This window comes from Ranitomeya imitator, chromosome 6 (assembly GCF_032444005.1).
Source record: "Ranitomeya imitator isolate aRanImi1 chromosome 6, aRanImi1.pri, whole genome shotgun sequence".
Taxonomy (NCBI): Eukaryota; Metazoa; Chordata; class Amphibia; order Anura; family Dendrobatidae; genus Ranitomeya; species Ranitomeya imitator.
This window is the reverse complement of record NC_091287.1, coordinates 444,826,007-444,846,903: the sequence shown is the minus strand read 5'-3', so window position 1 is coordinate 444,846,903 and position 20,897 is coordinate 444,826,007.

Below are 20,897 nucleotides of genomic sequence, written 5' to 3'. Positions count from 1 at the left end.
TTCCATAAGGATTCCATTGCCTTCATCGCTGACATCCAGCAAATGTTCCATTGTTTCCTTGTGAGAGAGAGAGACAGGAACTTCCTAAGATTCTTCTGGTACAGAGACAATGATCCTACTAAAGAAGTCACAGAGTATCGCATGAGAGTGCACATCTTTGGCAACAGTCCTTCACCTGCAGTCGCCATTTACGGACTCAAAAGGTCAGCTCAGGAAGGAGAACCAGAATACGGAGCAGATGTCAGACAATTCATAGAAAAGGACTTTTATGTCGACGACTGTCTAAAAGCCATGCCTTCAAATGAGACTGCCATCAGTCTTCTCAGGAGAGCTCAGGACATGCTTGCCTGCTCGAACCTTAGGCTTCATAAAATAGCCTCAAACAGCCAAGAACTCATGGAAGCGTTCCCTTCTCAAGACCTATGTAATGGTCTCAGAGACCTGGACCTGGGGTCAGACCCCGCACCAATGCAACGCAGCCTCGGGCTTCTCTGGAATCTACAATCAGACACTTTCACCTTTCAGGTCAGCCAGGAAGAAAGGCCTTTCACACGTAGAGGCGTCCTGTCTACCATCAACAGTCTGTACGACCCCTTGGGTTTTGCAGCTCCTGTTACTATACAAGGCAAGGCCCTACTAAGAGACTTAACTAGGGAAACATCTGACTGGGATGCACCTCTGCCACCTGATAAGAGGATCCAGTGGGAAGAGTGTAAGAACTCGTTAGCGGCACTCTCCAACTTGCATATGCCAAGACCATACACCCCTGTGCCATCTACTGAGATACAGAGCCAAAGACTGTACGTATTTGCAGATGCTTCTGTCAAAGCAATTGCCGCTGTTGCCTACCTCAAAACTGTAGACTCCAAATGTCAGTGCCACATTGGTTTCGTCATGGGAAAGGCCAAACTCGCACCACAACCAGAGCACACTATACCCAGGTTAGAGCTTTGTGCCGCAGTCTTAGCCGTTGAGTTAGCGGAGTTCATCGCATCCGAAATGGATATCGACCTGACACAAGCCAAGTTCTACTCAGACAGCAAAGTAGTCCTGGGATATATCCACAACGAAACCAGGCGATTCTACGTTTATGTCAATAACAGAGTGCTACGAATCAGGAGATCAGTTCACCCACAGCAGTGGCATTACATACCCACAGACCAGAATCCCGCAGATCATGCAACTAGAGCAGTTGACGCAAGTCGACTAGGAAGCACAACATGGCTCTCTGGACCAAAACTCTTGTACATTGAGGAATGTACGTTTAATAAAGCACAGACTCAAGCACAGTCTCCTTATTGGACCCCGGTATAGCGGTTTAGCTGACTGTATAGCTACGTATGAGCCTGCCTCAGCTAGTGAGGACAGAACAATGGTGTCTCTATGGTAGGACTTGGATAGTGAAGGGTATAACTGTCGGGTCCAGTCTTGGCAAAGCTTCTATAAGGAATAAGTATTAATCTGGATCTTGGATGGTTATATACAAGGACGGACACATCATTGGTGCAAATTGTGCTGAGAGATGAGCAGGATCATTTTGACCTCCAAAGCAGGTGGAATTGTTCATTATATTGGACTGCAAAGGGCCAATATATTGTTCTTGCACAGTGGCCCTTTTCTGTCTCTATCCACTGTCACGCTCACGCCCTGACTGGTGGGCGTGAGCTCAGGGGGTTTGTGGCCCCCCCTTTGCCACAAACCAGACTACCCTGGAAGGGGTGTGACTACGCCTTGGTCTTCACTGGAGCCTCTGATGGTGAGGTCAGGCTTGTGCGGCAGGCAGCTGCCAGGTGCTACTCCAAGGCGATGTCTGGCTGTGGCTGCTGATCCCACTTGGAGAACAGGAACACTAGGACAGGTGCGGGCATAAGGCAGGACTGGCAGAAGAGCACGGCTGAAACTCAGATGAGTAGGCTGGCACGGCTGAGACACAGAGCTGGCAGAGACACAGGACTGGCAGGAACGGCAGAGACACAGGGCTGGCAGGCACGGCAGAGACACAGGGCTGGCAGGCACGGCAGAGACACAGGGCTGCCAGGCACGGCAGAGACACAGGGCTGCCAGGCACGGCAGAGACACAGGGCTGGCAGTCACAGCAGAGACACAGGGCTGGCAGGCACGGCAGAGACACATGGCTGGCAGAAACGGCAGAGCCACAGGTCTGGCAGGTACAGCAGAGACACATGGCTGGCAGGTACGGCAGAGACACAAGGCTGGCAGGTACGGCAGAGACACAGGGCAGGTTGGTGTGGTGTATGAAGGAACAGGTAGGGACCTGTTCACACAGGAGGTGAAGGTAAGGAAATAAGCAGGAAGGAATGAAGCATGAAGGAACAGGTTGGGACCTGTTCACACAGGAGATGCAGGTACGGAAACAAGTAGGAAGGAATGGAGTGTGAAGGAACAGGTTGGGACCTGTTCACACAGGAAGAGAACCGCAAGGCTGCGGATAGGAATGGTAGAGCAGCAGGAGATGGAGCAGCAACAGAAGCTAAGCAGAGTGGAACCACAAGGAATGCGGAGAGGAGCTGCAGCAAGAGGTCTCTGCAGCAGAGCAGAGTAGAATGGAGCAGAAACGCAGGAGTGCGGAGCAGAGGTAAAGCTGCAAGAGAGCGGAGCCCAGGCAAAGTCACAAGGGTTCAGAGCAGGCAGAGCCGCAAGAGTGTGGATCATAAGCAGACTGAGAACACAAGGAAAGAGACTGCAGGGAAGGAAGCCACAGACAAAGAGACAGAGACAGGACTACGTTCAGACAAGGTAGTGGAACAAGACAAGGTACAAGAACAAAGACACAGGGACCAGGATATTCTGCCTCCTGGAGGGCGGACAAACCTAAACAAGGCAAAACAAGGACACAGACAGAGACCAGGATTTACAGCCTCCTGGAGGGCGGACCAACAAGAACAAGTCAAAGCTAAGGGTACAGCCTCCAGAGATGGAGGAACACAGAGCAAGGCCTGGCAACCCAGAAGCTAAACACTAACTGAGTTTACACATTGCACAGGCCCAGTCCACTGGGTGGAGCTGCACTAAATACTGGAGGCCTCTTGGTAATTGGTCAGGAACAGATCAGACAGATGCACCCGATTCCTATAAGAACCAGAGAGTTCAGGCGCCGCCCCCTATGCACACAGCCAGGAAGCATGTAGAGAGCAGAGGCACAGGATATGGAGCTGGCAAGAAACAGAAACCACATCATGACATGGAGCAATGGGTAAGATAGTGTGAGAGATGAGAGGCCATGCCATGATGCCAGCAGAGTTGTTACATCCACCATTGGTAATATATCTATATTTACCAGTGGTAATATATCTATATTTCCCAAAGAATTTGACACTGTATTCTAAATATAAGTTTTCTACATGAAATAAGAATGCCAAAAGTAGAGGAACATGTATGTAGTTGGGTCATTAACTGGCATAATGCTAAAAAATATTAGACCATTACCATTAATGGAACATATTTGGAATACAGTACAATAACTAACAGTACGATGAGAATCTAATTTTCAATATATAAATGATGAACTTTTTAGAAGTCCCACAAAGAACAAATTAATCAATAGCTGCAGAAACTAAGTTTAGTAGGGTAGTTAACCCTCCGTCACATACAACTGATCTGACAGGCGCTTCTCTTTTACTTTCATTTCTCCTTCCTCACCAGATTGTGAGGAAACCCCCTCCCTCCAGGTAGTCTCCTGTCTCTTGAAGGTCTGTGAAACCTGATATCACAGTTGGATTTCAGAGCTTCAGGGGAGAGGATATAGCTGCACAGCTAGGAACCAGGGATTCAAGCTTCAGGAGGCTAATTTGCATATTCCAGGTGCCTTCTGGGAGAAGCGAAGTCTCCCTAAGCTAGAAGATCGTTGGGTACAGCCGGGACCAGCTGCTTCGAAAGCATCACCAAACCAGGGATTCAAGCTTCAGGAGGCTAATTTGCATATTCCAGGTGCCTTCTGGGAGAAGCGAAGTCTCCCTAAGCTAGAAGATCGTTGGGTACAGCCGGGACCAGCTGCTTCGAAAGCATCACCAAACCAGGGATTCAAGCTTCAGGAGGCTAATTTGCATATTCCAGGTGCCTTCTGGGAGAAGCGAAGTCTCCCTAAGCTAGAAGATCGTTGGGTACAGCCGGGACCAGCTGCTTCGAAAGCATCACCAAACCGCGCGCCGTAATTTTTGCCTGTAGGACATTATTGCAAGAGAGCTTGGCTGAGTAGATTACACAAGAAGGAAAACACACAGCAAGTCAGCAGGATCTAGGAGCAACATGGCAGATGTGACAACCTACATGGTGAGCTGCAGCATGTGCTACATGTTCACAGATCGACCAGAAGAAGAATCCAATTTCACCTGTCAGAAGTGTAGACTAGTGGCCCTTTTAGAAGAAAAGGTGCGGGGTCTGGAAGAAAGAATAGCAACTTTGAAACTCATCAAAGAGAATGAAGACTTTCTAGACAGAACAGAAGCATCTCTACTGGTCACAGAAGGTGCAAAAAGTGTCAGAGAACCTCCAAAAGCAGATGAGTGGAAGCATGTGACCAAAAGAAGCAAGAAGACCATGGAGAAATCACCAACCACACAACTGAAGAACCGATATCAAATCTTTGTAGAGGATGAAGATGGCACACCTAAGAATGAAGCAATACCAGCAAGCAAAAAAGAAAAGGGCACACAGCAACAAGTGACAGCAAGAAGTACAGCCAAGAAGCAACGAAGAGTGGTGGTGGTGGGAGACTCACTACTGAGAGGCACCGAAGCAGCCATCTGCAGACCGGACATAACTGCAAGAGAAGTATGCTGCCTTCCAGGTGCGATGATCAAGGATGTGACCGATAGGATACCAAAGCTCTTCAGCTCCAAGGACGTCCACCCATTTCTTCTGATACATGTTGGCACCAATGACACGGCAAGGAAGGACCTACCGACAATCTGCAAGGACTTTGAAGAGTTGGGGAAGAAAGTAAAGGAACTGGATGCACAGGTAGTTTTTTCTTCTATCCTTCCAGTAGACGGGCATGGCACCAGGAGATGGAACAGGATCCTTGATGCAAACAACTGGCTAAGACGATGGTGCAAACAACAAGGATTTGGATTCCTGGACCACGGTGTGAATTACTGGTATGATGGACTCCTCGCCAGAGACGGACTACACCTCAACAAACCTGGGAAACACACATTCGCCAGAAGACTCGCTACACTCATCAGGAGGGCGTTAAACTAGAAGAAGAGGGGACGGGAAGAAAAACATTAGACTCGAACAAAGACGACCCAGGAAAACATACTCAGAAGGGAGGTAAGAACATTTCTAAAACAATCCACAGTGAGGAGATTGGAACAAAACAAAATCCTCTAAACTGCATGCTCGCAAACGCCAGAAGCCTGACAAACAAGATGGAAGAACTAGAAGCAGAAATATCTACAGGTAACTTTGACATAGTGGGAATAACCGAGACATGGTTAGATGAAAGCTATGACTGGGCAGTTAACTTACAGGGTTACAGTCTGTTTAGAAAGGATCGTAAAAATCGGAGAGGAGGAGGGGTTTGTCTCTATGTAAAGTCTTGTCTAAAGTCCACTTTAAGGGAGGATATTAGCGAAGGGAATGAGGATGTCGAGTCCATATGGGTTGAAATTCATGGAGGGAAAAATGGTAACAAAATTCTCATTGGGGTCTGTTACAAACCCCCAAATATAACAGAAAGCATGGAAAGTCTACTTCTAAAGCAGATAGATGAAGCTGCAACCCATAATGAGGTCCTGGTTATGGGGGACTTTAACTACCCGGATATTAACTGGGAAACAGAAACCTGTGAAACCCATAAAGGCAACAGGTTTCTGCTAATAACCAAGAAAAATTATCTTTCACAATTGGTGCAGAATCCAACCAGAGGAGCAGCACTTTTAGACCTAATACTATCTAATAGACCTGACAGAATAACAAATCTGCAGGTGGTTGGGCATTTAGGAAATAGCGACCACAATATTGTGCAGTTTCACCTGTCTTTCACTAGGGGGACTTGTCAGGGAGTCACAAAAACATTGAACTTTAGGAAGGCAAAGTTTGAACAGCTTAGAGATGCCCTTAATCTGGTAGACTGGGACAATATCCTCAGAAATGAGAATACAGATAATAAATGGGAAATGTTTAAGAACATCCTAAATAGGCAGTGTAAGCGGTTTATACCTTGTGGGAATAAAAGGACTAGAAATAGGAAAAACCCAATGTGGCTAAACAAAGAAGTAAGACAGGCAATTAACAGTAAAAAGAAAGCATTTGCACTACTAAAGCAGGATGGCACCATTGAAGCTCTAAAAAACTATAGGGAGAAAAATACTTTATCTAAAAAACTAATTAAAGCTGCCAAAAAGGAAACAGAGAAGCACATTGCTAAGGAGAGTAAAACTAATCCCAAACTGTTCTTCAACTATATCAATAGTAAAAGAATAAAAACTGAAAATGTAGGCCCCTTAAAAAATAGTGAGGAAAGAATGGTTGTAGATGACGAGGAAAAAGCTAACATATTAAACACCTTCTTCTCCACGGTATTCACGGTGGAAAATGAAATGCTAGGTGAAATCCCAAGAAACAATGAAAACCCTATATTAAGGGTCACCAATCTAACCCAAGAAGAGGTGCGAAACCGGCTAAATAAGATTAAAATAGATAAATCTCCGGGTCCGGATGGCATACACCCACGAGTACTAAGAGAACTAAGTAATGTAATAGATAAACCATTATTTCTTATTTTTAGTGACTCTATAGCGACAGGGTCTGTTCCGCAGGACTGGCGCATAGCAAATGTGGTGCCAATATTCAAAAAGGGCTCTAAAAGTGAACCTGGAAATTATAGGCCAGTAAGTCTAACCTCTATTGTTGGTAAAATATTTGAAGGGTTTCTGAGGGATGTTATTCTGGATTATCTCAATGAGAATAACTGTTTAACTCCATATCAGCATGGGTTTATGAGAAATCGCTCCTGTCAAACCAATCTAATCAGTTTTTATGAAGAGGTAAGCTATAGACTGGACCACGGTGAGTCATTGGACGTGGTATATCTCGATTTTTCCAAAGCGTTTGATACCGTGCCGCACAAGAGGTTGGTACACAAAATGAGAATGCTTGGTCTGGGGGAAAATGTGTGTAAATGGGTTAGTAACTGGCTTAGTGATAGAAAGCAGAGGGTGGTTATAAATGGTATAGTCTCTAACTGGGTCGCTGTGACCAGTGGGGTACCGCAGGGGTCAGTATTGGGACCTGTTCTCTTCAACATATTCATTAATGATCTGGTAGAAGGTTTACACAGTAAAATATCGATATTTGCAGATGATACAAAACTATGTAAAGCAGTTAATACAAGAGAAGATAGTATTCTGCTACAGATGGATCTGGATAAGTTGGAAACTTGGGCTGAAAGGTGGCAGATGAGGTTTAACAATGATAAATGTAAGGTTATACACATGGGAAGAGGGAATCAATATCACCATTACACACTGAACGGGAAACCACTGGGTAAATCTGACAGGGAGAAGGACTTGGGGATCCTAGTTAATGATAAACTTACCTGGAGCAGCCAGTGCCAGGCAGCAGCTGCCAAGGCAAACAGGATCATGGGGTGCATTAAAAGAGGTCTGGATACACATGATGAGAGCATTATACTGCCTCTGTACAAATCCCTAGTTAGACCGCACATGGAGTACTGTGTCCAGTTTTGGGCACTGGTGCTCAGGAAGGATATAATGGAACTAGAGAGAGTACAAAGGAGGGCAACAAAATTAATAAAGGGGATGGGAGAACTACAATACCCAGATAGATTAGCGAAATTAGGATTATTTAGTCTAGAAAAAAGACGACTGAGGGGCGATCTAATAACCATGTATAAGTATATAAGGGGACAATACAAATATCTCGCTGAGGATCTGTTTATACCAAGGAAGGTGACGGGCACAAGGGGGCATTCTTTGCGTCTGGAGGAGAGAAGGTTTTTCCACCAACATAGAAGAGGATTCTTTACTGTTAGGGCAGTGAGAATCTGGAATTGCTTGCCTGAGGAGGTGGTGATGGCGAACTCAGTCGAGGGGTTCAAGAGAGGCCTGGATGTCTTCCTGGAGCAGAACAATATTGTATGATACAATTATTAGGTTCTGTAGAAGGACGTAGATCTGGGTATTTATTATGATGGAATATAGGCTGAACTGGATGGACAAATGTCTTTTTTCGGCCTTACTTACTAACTAACTAACTAAGATCTCTCAGGCTCATTGTATGTGAATACGTCACATTCAGTAAGGTTGGTATTTTATGTTTTTATTCATCACAATAGTTTATTTAGCTTGTTTTATGAATGTATAGCACAAAATGTGAGGATATTTCATAGAAATAAGGGAGATTTTATAAAAGAAAGTGTGCTGCTCAGGCATATACAGTAGTTCCCTAACATATTCCTTCTCTTGCTTCAGATTATCTGCTGAAATGGAGAGGAAAATGTACAATTTATCCAAACAACTTGATGTTGAGGAAGTAACAAACATGCTGTTAGATGATAGAGACCTCACACTGAATGAGGATTTAGGAGAGGAAAGTGAGATTGATTCTCATGATGAGGTGGAAGAATGTGTCCTGGATTCTGAAACAGAGCAAGATGGTGACAGTGGTGAGGATGAAGAAGTTGGATCATATTATATTGGAAAAGATAAAAATACTAAATGGAACAAGAAGCCATTCCAGAAAAAACGTAGGGAACCTTTAAACATTATTACTCACCTTCCTGCAGTAATAGGAACTGCACGTAATGCAAAAACTGCAGTTGAATGCTGGAACAGTATATTTACAGATGACATTCTGGACTCTATTGTCACATATACCAACCAATACACAGACATTATAAAGGACAAGTACATCTGCAACAGAACCATCAAGCCCACAGATGAAATAGAACTGCGTGCTTTTTTTGGATTACTGTACCTTGCAGGAGCTTATAGGGCAAATAGACAAAGTTTGGAGGAACTTTGGGGTAAAGATGGGGATGGAGTTGAAAAATTTAGCCTTGTTATGTCCATAAACAGATTCAAGATTCTAATTCGTTGCCTTCGGTTTGACGACAGAACTACCCGAACTGAACGCAAAACACATGACCGACTTGCTCCAATTCGTGATATATTTCAAAGATTTGTTGTAAACTGTAAACAAAGTTATTACCCTGGAGAGAATCTCACTATTGACGAAATGCTCCCTGGTTTTCGTGGTAGATGTGCCTTTCGTCAATATATTCCATCAAAGCCAAACAAATATGGAATAAAAATTTATGCCCTTGTTGATGCCAGTAAGACCTACACTTACAACCTGGAAGTTTATGCAGGAAAACAACCAGAAGGTCCTTACTGTGTGAGCAACAAACCCATTGATGTTGTAAAAAGACTGGCTGAACCCTTATTTGGATCGGGTCGCAATATTACAGCTGACAATTGGTTTACAAGTTGTGATCTGATTGATTATCTGAAAATTCAGAAGCTGTCATATGTGGGAACTGTAAGAAAAAACAAAAGGGAATTGCCGCCACAGTTTGTAAGTGTGAAAGAGCGACAACAGTACAGCAGTATGTTTGCATTCCATAATGGAAAGGCTTTAGTTTCCTATGTACCACATGCCAAAAAAATCGTACTTCTTCTATCAACACTTCATGATGATGCTGCCATCGATCCTGGGACTGGGGCAGAAAAAACCCCGGAGATAATTACATTTTACAATGCCACCAAAGGGGGTGTGGATACAGCAGATCAGATGTGCTCCACTTTCAACGTCAGCAGAAACATCAAACGCTGGCCAATGGTCATATTTTTTGCTATGTTGAATTTGGGTGGTATAAATTCACAAGTAATTTATCTTGAAAACAAGCTTGAACCACTCCGTAGACGATTGTATCTGAAAAAATTGGCCCATGAACTAGTACTTGGAGAGCTACGCAGAAGCGTGAAAACAATCGGTATCCCCTCTCGCCTTCAAGTTCAGCTCAAAAGGTTCCGCCCAGAAGATGATGGTGAAAAGTCACCATCTGCACCACCTCACAAAAGAAGGAGATGCACCACCTGCCAAACGGAAAGCGGAACCAGAAGGCTTTCAAATTATGAATGTCTCAAATGTCATAAAGCAATTTGCCTGACACATGCAAAAATGGTGTGTAATTCTTGCTATTTGCTCTGCAAGTGTGACTTTTCTGGGGAAACCTCAGCATCTACTTCTGATTGAATATGTTTTTAATAGTACTTAAGGTACCTTAAAATTAAGTTTGTGTTCAAAAATTTTCTTTGTACATTTTTTTGAGAGAGTCGAACTGGGGACTATTTGGCGGGAGTTTTGAAAAGTTTGTATTTCATAGTTATTAGTTTTATGTTAAGTAAATGTTTTTTTTTGCAACTGATTATGTGTAGTCTCTTTTATTACATCCCTATGAAGGTCACTGATCACTTTTAGAGCACTGAAATTGTAAACATTAGATATTATAGGTATTTTTCCAGCAGGCGCCTGACAGGCACATTGTATGTGAACTCGTTAGTCCGAATATTGTATGTGACGGAGGGTTAATAGCGGATAATGCTGCACTACAGACTCATATAGGGAAGTTACGGACTTGAACTTAGAAGTTGGAAGTAAGTTTACTACATATACAAATAAGTTTATGCCGGTGGTCAGGGATAAAAATCTGATTTTATATCAAATGGTATCATATTTGGTTATCACTGATTTGCCAGCCTCAAGCATTTGCTGCCAAGGCAAAACTAGATGACAGGTGGTGATGACAGGTGTCATGAAATATTATACAGTTTGGGGTAAATGTGTTTGCTGTTGACTAAGTTCATAAATAAAATATATGGATTGCAGTGTGCAGTTAGATTATAGCAGCAATATCTGCAACCAAATGAATATAGTAATTAAATAACAGTTTTTCACACAACTGCAGCCCACATTGGTACCGGACGTTCTTGTGCAACAATATGACTCTTGAATTTAAGTCAGGACTTGGAATGGGTCACTTTAGAATTATTATTCTGTTTCTTCTCTGGCATTTGTTCATTGTGTATGGGAAAAGTCATCTATCCAGAGGAAATCATCCACGTGAATTTACACTACCACCACGTGTGTCTATACGTCTTATGAGGCTGTCCGAAGAGTTGCCCAGGACAAAGAGGAATAATGTTCTTCTTGGATCACTTCTGATGGTTTCCATCTCATTACAGTGAATTATTTATTCCTGGCTTCTTTCTTAATGTGAGCAATGGGCTTTGGTGAGGCTACGTCTTCAAATGACCTTAGGAAATGTTTTTGCAAATGATATATGGTTGCATCCTGACAGCGCTATTCGCGGGACACTCCTAAAAGGATTCACCACTGTTCCAGGTCTTCTTTATTTGGAGGCTCTTGTTGTGGTTCAGTTCATTCTCAGACCCTTTCCACACTCATATAATATCATTTTTCTAATTTCTTCTGACGTGTCTCCTGCTCATGGCTGTGGTGGCATAGTATTTCAGTCACGTCTTCACTTTTATGTTAAGATTCAACATAAAATGAGGCTTGCAGTCCAAGGCAATGTGTGAAAGACTGATATCAAATTATATATATTGGTTTTAAATACTTATTTCTGATTGCTTAGATTGTTTTTGTCTAACTTTACAATTTGTTTAAAATGTAAAAAATGATCAACTCAGCCAAATGGGCACTAGGATATATAACTGCACATCATTTATGAACTGTGTCTGACAGAAAATGCTATAATTTACTTATGCTAATAATGACATCTAAGATTATTCAAAACTGTGTAAGCATTTGATAAAAAAAAAATCTGAAATAAATAAATAAATATGGAGACATCTTTAAATGGTCATAAAATATTATATTTCTTTACATTATGGTAACAAAAGTGCTAGATATCATGCACTATATATATATATATATATATATATATATATATATATATATATATACATATATATTATATATATATATAATTTCCGATACATTATATATATGAATATATATTATATATATATGTGTGTATATATATTTATTTATTTATATAGCCACCCAATAAATACACTACAGCATTAACCTTACTCTATACATTATTTGATAAACTGAACTTAGAGAGCCAGCAGTTCTTAGCCCAATGTAAACTACATTGAAGGCAGAACACTAGTCCAATGCGTAGATGCCAAACAAACAAATAATATTTTTTCACATTATTGGATGTCGTGCACGTTTCTGGGTACAATAAAGCTGCTAACACTGAGTAAAAAGGCTTGTGTCCAAGGTTATAAACATACTATTAACGCCTTAATCGCAATATGTAATAGACCACATAGGTCTATGATCAGACCAGTGGTATAGCATGAAGCTTATGGGCACCAACTTAAAATCGTCAAAAGGGTCACCACCAACAATAGTATTGTTCTTCCCATGTGAACCATATGAACCTTTTAAACACCCCCAGCTGCCCTCTTTATAGGCTCCAGATGAAAGCCCTGCACCCCCTATAGTTATGCATCTGACTAAGGCTATTTGCAAAGGCAGACAGATCATTATCATTGGTGCAATATTTGCCGCCGCACAGGGGCCAAAGGGGTAAGAGGGCGAGATCCACCTCCAAACCAGGTGGAATTGTGCCTTTTGATGAGTTATGCAATGGGCCCATATATTATTTTTGCACATGGGCCCTTTTCTGCCTGTGTCTGTTACTGGCTATTTAAGTAAGCTTAATGTATCCATCTATCTATCATCTGTCTATCCATCTATCTATCTCTCTATCTCCTATCTATCTATCTATCCATCTATCTCCTATCTATCTATCTATTATCTATCTACCTATCCATCTATCTCCTATCTATCTATCTATCTCCTATCTATCCATCCATCTATCTCTCTATCTCCTATCTATCTATCTATCTATCCATCTCCTATCTATCTATCCATCTATCTATCCATCTATTATCTATCTATCTATCTCCAATCTATCTACCTATCTATCTATCTATCTATCTTTCTATCTATCTATGAATCTCCTATACATCTATCTATCTCCTATATATCTATTCTATTATCTATCTATACATCCATCTATCTGTCTCATATCTAATATCTGCCTAATCATATGTATATATATATATATATATATATATATATATATATATATATATATATGTCATGAACAAAAGAAGGAAATGTGGAGCAGCTCTACTGTCATTGCAGACATACAATGGGTACAAATCCTTGCCAGAGCCTCTTCTTGCAGAATTCTCTCATTATGTACAGCTATACATCATGGATAAATTAAAGTCACATCCTTGCACAAATATAAACTGGAATGCTGGCTCTTTTCGGAATAAACAGAATAGGAGAATATTGTTGCTTCTACATCTGGGGAATTGCACCTTTACTGTAACTGATTTGTATCTAGAATTACCAATACCGGTGCAGCATCAGCAAAAAGGAAAAACAGGGTGCAAAGCTTCCCATGTATTACAAAGTAAATCGTTATATGAAATGTGAAAATAGAAGCTATTTAGTATCGATCTATCTCTATCTGATTCAAATACATTTATCTAATATTTATCTTACATTTATTTATCTGCGTATTATTTGTCTTCTTACATTCCATTTGTGCTCTCCCTGTAATGTTCCTAGTCCACCCTAGAGGGCGCTATCGGGCGCTGCTGCAGAGCAGTTTTTGCTGTTGAAGCGAATTGTGCCTTTGCTCAGACTGATGCAATCTATACTGCACTCGAGACTAATTTTTAATAATAAATCAAAGATTAAAAAAAAAACCTGTTTCATAATAAAACGAAATGTATTTTATTGTATTATTATCTTGTTTTATATCCTATCAGGCATTTCAGATCTATGAAATAATCCTGAAGGTTAAATTATAAATCTGGTCTATTATCCGCATAAACATTCCTATTGAAAAAAAAAACGGAGATCAGGCTGGCGATCATCCTGTGTAATCAGGTATGTGGGGAAGATATAAGGCATCTGCAGCCTCACCGTTGGGCCAATACATCGCATGCTGACAGATTTCTGCACTGATTTGCATCCTTTGTCTGTTTTCTTTTTTAATCTAAAGGGATGTTTTCCTCTTTAATAGTTAATGGATTCTGCGCCACTTCCTACCATCATGCAAAATTATGGCGCATGATGTATAATGCGGATTTTGATTCCAGGGCTAGGAAAACTCATGATGAATATAATGGAAGCATCATTCTGTAAGATATTTGCTTCTAGAGTCCCCTGAGCTGATAAATCTGTATTCTACAACAGAACCTATGAATCCAGCAGTGCACGAGTTAACAGCAGGCTCCTTTACATCAACCAAGGAGAACAGATATAGTCGGGATTGTGCAAGGGTTAAAGTAATGTAGCTTTTTCTTTTATTTCAGAACATACTAATTGTATCTGTACAGATGCAGCAGAGCTGAGTATATGTGATTTGCACTTATTAGGTTAAAGTGTTTGCTTTTTTCATAGATCTGCAAGTAAATCCACTGCGGTAGTGTTAAATAGGACATATATCAGATTAAGCAGCCCAAAATAAAGGAGTTAACCATGTCACATCTGAGAACTAGGCAAAAACAACCTATATGTTAAAAATGTCAAAAATATTCAATGTGCTGTGTATCCCCCATACAAAACCTGATGTGTCGCATTGCATTGGTATAATTCATACTGGGTCCTGCGGTTAACCATTACCGCGAGCATTTATTTCTTTAAGTGAAATACATTCCTTTTATGAAAATGCGATGGGAATAAAACAATTACAAAAAATACATAAAATACAAACTATAAATTATGCAAAACAGAAGCAAAACAATATAATGTAAATACAAACATTAATGCAATGTGATGATGGTAATAATAATAATAATAATAATAATAATAATAATAATAATAATAATAATCATATATGTGAAGCTCCCAGCTTGGATGCAGTATGTGATCATCACATGTTAATCTGTATGATGTTGTCCCATTTGTGAAGTCTAGCTATTAATCACATTGATATAAATGCCTCTTTCCACGAGTTACATGCGCAGATCAGCACCTCGGTCATTGCTGATCCTGGCCTTGAAGCCATGTTCAGCACCCTGGACAGAGCCCCAGCCCAATGCTGCACAATCTGCACAATCTATGCCTCCTTTTACAATGTCGGCAAGTAGTGAATAAACTGATTTTTACATTTCATCATTTTTTTATATATAAGAAGCCCATAAATACTTCCTACAGAAATGCTGCGTTATTTGACAGCCAGATGTGTTGTAAATAATGCGGTATTTGTTCTGAATGAATGTTAAAAGCGTCAGTAATGGCGATAATTGCATATAGTCTCCTACATGTGTCCTATAATTACACATAAACGCATTTCCATTTCCAAGGCTGACCCTCGGATCAATGAGCGGCTAATGCGCTGCGGTTGCGTGCGGATCCGGACGCGGTCTCAGGCGCGGTTTGCAGGCTCAGCTCTTGGCATTCACCGCGTGCCTTAATTGTATGACATTAAATCAAGGTCCGCTGTGAACACGGAGAGTCCGAGACTTGGGTCAGGACCGGATGGCAGCAGATCGGCAGCACTACAAGGACACAGGACCCCCCTGCACTGGCAGAGTCAGGCATTATGGGGGGCTGCAATTCTTCACATCCACCTAGCTGATTTCAGTCAAAGTGCAAGAAATCAATCCTTTTGTTTTCTCGTTTTTATCTTTCGTTCCTCTAAATGTACCAGTTACTGTTTTTCAACCCTCCTGGCTCCCTGATAACAGTAGAATTTAGTGTATTCGTTCAGTTCACACTAGTGGGGGGTTTTAATTCAAGTCTCATGTTGACCCGACGATCCTGGAGGAAAGGTCAGAGAATATGTCATCTTCCTGTGTAATGAGAAAAAAAAGAACTCAATCCCACCTGCCTGTCCCAGGAGAGCATGGGCAGCCCATATGGCCTGACCACAAGCTCTCTACTGGGAATCACTGCCATATTGATAGAGAAAAGCCTGCGCCAAAGATTGCTGCACATGAGCCATTCTCGAGTCAATGTGTGAGAAGTACGGAAACCCCTAAGGCTGACCAAGGTGGACCTCTGTGGGAGGATGTGGGACTTGGCTCAGGAGCAAAGAAGAAAAAGATTTGTCAGATCCATACTGAATAACAGCAATGGGTGGATCCTGGGGCTTCATCTCCATCTACTGCAGCGGTACAATGCTGATTAGCAGACGGTGCAGACGATCCAAGAGGCAAAGGGCAGGTCCAGATCAAGCCTTGGGAAACATAAAATACAAGAAGGGGTTAACAGGGGGATTCAATCAGGGGCAGATAAATATCTATGCTTCTATCTACAACTCCATGACCCTAAAGGTATATATATATATATATATATACATATACAAATAAATATATATATATATATATATATATATATATACACATTTGATTAGGAATATGTGCACACATATACTGTATATATATATATATACATATATATATATGTATATATATATATATATATATATATATAGAAGACACACAGTATGACAGGCAAACATACACACATATGAAAAGGTATATATATTTAAAAGGCATATACATATATACCTTTTGATTATACATATATATATACACACACATAAACACATATATATATATATATATATAGCATTCATATTATATAAAAGGCATATATATGGCTCCTAATTAAGCATATTTATATATACACATGCCACAGACATATATATATATATATATATAATGTACAATGTGTATGTATATATACAGGAAAGATATATATCTTGGTACCGTGTTAGCCAGTAGATAGAACAGTATTTAGAATTGAGAGTCCTCAGTGGTTGATACCTTTTAATGGCTAACTGAAAAGATGGTAACAAAGTGCAAGCTTTCGAGACTACTCAGGTCTCTTCATCAGGCAAAGACTAAAAGGAATTCTGAACAATCACATATTTATGCACAACATAGTATAGAAAAAAAAAGGGGAACAAACCATCTTTTCAGTTAGCCACTAAAAGGTATCAACCACTGAGGACTCTCAATTCTAAATATTTTTCTATGTATATATATATATATACACTCACACATATATAGATATATAGACCTATAGAGAGAATACCATAATAAAGATAAAGAGTTAAAGGGTCTAAGAGACAATAGCTTGATTCAGAGGAATGCAGTTTCTAAGGAATACAATAGTACTGTAGATTATAAAGAGGAAAAAGCTAAAGAATACATACTATGGGCCACAGTTGCCCACATACAGTATCCACACATCGTGCATCTCCCCCACAGCAATCCCTAAATGTAACACATAAACATGAAGGTACAATGGTTGGAATACCCTGTCTGCAGCCGATCTGCCCGGAGCTGTGGCTGTGATCGGTGCATCCGTGGTCACCTTTGCTGGAGTGACGGACGCAGCGGTGCGGTCTTTCCCCCTCGCTCGCAGATCCAGAATTAGGGATTAATGGCTCTACAGCCAAACAAATAAGGCAACTGCCTTCAGCACAAGAGGATTACAGGGGGCGCTGACGTCACCAGGCGGGCAGATGTTGGCTCCCAAAGTCCTCATCATCTCTCTGTGTCCTTGAAACCACAGAAAGCCCTGCACAATCTGGACTCCCAACATGCCCTCATCATCATCATCATCATCACTTTCAGTTCTCACTTATTGATTATGGATCTTTTTCTTGTGGGACTTTTTTTCATATCACCTTTTTTTGTTCTTGTTGTTTTCAAAACGATCCAATAAGGGTTTTCTGTTTAAATACCAAGGTGCTTATCTGGAAAAGCTTAAAAAAAACCAAGGGAAGGATAAAGGAAAATGCTTCCTAATCGCCCTGTAAGAAGCGCTTAACCTTTCCGCAGAGGGTTATCCTACACTTAATATGAAATATTCAGCATCCAATAGAAGTCAGCAGAGAATTGCTGGAACTCCCCAGTAAATAACCAGTGCTTGGTATCCCACTGTGAACCACAGACCCCACATGTCTGCATTATCCTTCCTTTACCCAACAAACAACAAGTCCAACCAACCGAGAGCTGTGAGACAATGGCTACCAAAAGCATCTGGCCAAGAAATGGCCCCCTGATTACTAATACAATGGGGTGGGAGTCCACAGGCAGGAAGAGCTTGCTGGGCTGAATCATGCAAAGCAATGCAATGGAAGAGGGGGTGCATGGACCCTCAGCCCCATTTATCTGGGTCCATATAGCATCATTGGTTCCTATCAATAATAGTATATAGACAGAAACACTTCCCAGACTATATCAGAATGAAATGTCCAGTGCAATAATCTACTATTATTATAACTATTATGTTATTGGTTCCTAAAATATTACTCCATTTCTTGGTAAACCCATTCTGGTACCATAGCTCTGTAGATCAGTGTATTATACTGGATCTTTAAGTCATGCCTAATCTATTTATACAGAAATGTTTGCCCAGCATTGGATATTATAAGACACAGACAATACTTCACCTTGTGAAATTAAATGTATGATCACTATTATTTGAAATGATTGCTATTGACAGCCCAAGGTCTAATCGCAAAGATGGCTGCTCTGTACAGCCATCATTCTGTACCAGTGCTAGTCCAGAGTGCTGCATTACTACCTGGTGCTGTCAGTCTGTCCTGCTCCTACACCCCAATAAAGGGCTTCACTTTTCCTTATCGATGGTGTGTTTGGACCATGTTGCCAGCAGGGACCATGCAGGGTGCCCAGTGGTGTGATCTGCTCCCAGGACTAGTACTAATATTCTCACTTCTGTGATGGCTCCTTCAGAGGCAGGTCCCAGGCTCTTCCTATAGCTCCATCCCCAGTGATTGCTGCAGAGCCGCAGTATTAATGGATGCTGGCAGTGCCAGGGTGCCCAGTGGTGTGATCTGCTCCCAGGACTAGCACTAATATTCTCACTTCTGTAATGGCTCCTTCAGAGGCAGGTCCCAGGCTCTTCCTATAGCTCCATCCCCAGTGATTGCTGCAGAGCCGCAGTATTAATGGATGCTGGCAGTGCCAGGGTGCCCAGTGGTGTGATCTGCTCCCAGGACTAGCACTAATATTCTCACTTCTGTGATGGCTCCTTCAGAGGCAGGTCCCAGGCTCTTCCTATAGCTCCATCCCCAGTGATTGCTGCAGAGCCGCAGTATTAATGGATGCTGGCAGTGCCAGGGTGCCCAGTGGTGTGATCTGCTCCCAGGACTAGCACTAATATTCTCACTTCTGTAATGGCTCCTTCAGAGGCAGGTCCCAGGCTCTTCCTATAGCTCCATCCCCAGTGATTGCTGCAGAGCCGCAGTATTAATGGATGCTGGCAGTGCCAGGGTGCCCAGTGCTGAGCTGATGCCACTGCTGCTAATATCATGGAGGTCACTGTTTATTATTGCACATTAATGTTTGGGGATTGTATGGCATTTGTGTCTTGCAGATCATTCTCTGCTGCAGATTGGCACGACTTGTGATCTCATTTCTTTCTTTTTTTTATTCTTTCTGTCTATGTGGCTCTTCTTCTATCTCTCTGCAGACATCAGGACTTGGAGAAACCTTTGTCCCGGAAGAAAATGTTGCCTACACAATAGCCCTCGCCATTTTCTCTCCTGCAGGCACAAAGCCCCGCAGCTCCACTATGGATGACACAAAGGAAGGAGGCTTGGGGCCATCGGAATTCTTCGCACATTTGCTCTTCCAGCAGTGACACAAGCTGTGCAGCTTCCTAGACCCCCAGTAATGGCAGCCATCACAATAAAGATGGGGCCAGCACAACAAAGCCCCAGTGTAGGGCTGCACTCAGCAGCATGCACCATGGCTGTAAATCCTCCCCATACAACATGGGACCCTGAAATCAGGGCATATGTGTATAGCAGGGGACACAAGGGCTGTGTGCTAAGCTGTAATAATAAATCAGTGCACCCTGCTCCAGCCATCCAGCCTCCCCCCTCCATATCTGCAATGCAACAGTGAGCTCTGCAGTGCTGAACAATGCAGCTGAGTCAGGGCTGCTGGATGGACTGGACAGATTCATTACAGGCACTGCACATGCACAGAAAGCTCTACTTACAGGGACCGGTTAGTGCTGAGTAATCCTGGCAGCCAGATCCGAGGCTCCGAGTATCCGCAGCATCCATGTTCTCAGCATCATTGCAGCACATGTAAGTTTTCCTGGGATCATTAGTGAGAATTCATCCCAGCAGTGCAGGTTTCAATGATGAGTGCAAGGCTCTTAGCTGCTTGTCCTTCTATCAGTATCTCTCTGTCTCTCGCCTTCCTTTTCCTTTTCCTTTTTTTTTCAAAAGAGGGCAGTCCGCTCTCTGCATCCCAATGAGTGAAATCAGTCACTTTCTTCTCATGCATCAGCAGCCTATTTACCAGCCCCAGAGCTGGAGGCACAAAAGAGCATTTACACTGCCCCGGATTATGCTCAAGGCCTGGCTGCATTTAGTTTCCTCTATATATTATTATTATTTTCTTATTTGGCTTCAATAAGATAATTCACCCCCTGAAATAAAATAGTTTGTACTTAGTAAATGAATGGTATCATATATACAGTTACTATATAATGTCCAAAATAAGAAAGGATTAAGTAAAATCGACTTCAGTTCAGCTGCAAGACTGGGTCCCATGATGTCCTATGACATTAAAGGTCAATATGGAAGGTTGTAGCGAATGGACTGGAGTGTACAGGAAGAATCGTGCTGAAAGTGTTAATATTGCTCTACACTGAATACACACATATAAACTAGCCTAGCAAGCACCTACTCCTACCCCAGCCTAATAATGCATGTGGTGGCTCACACAAGGCTGTGTGAACATTGTATCATTACAAGCAGAATATGACCTTAATCGGTGAATCTGCACAAG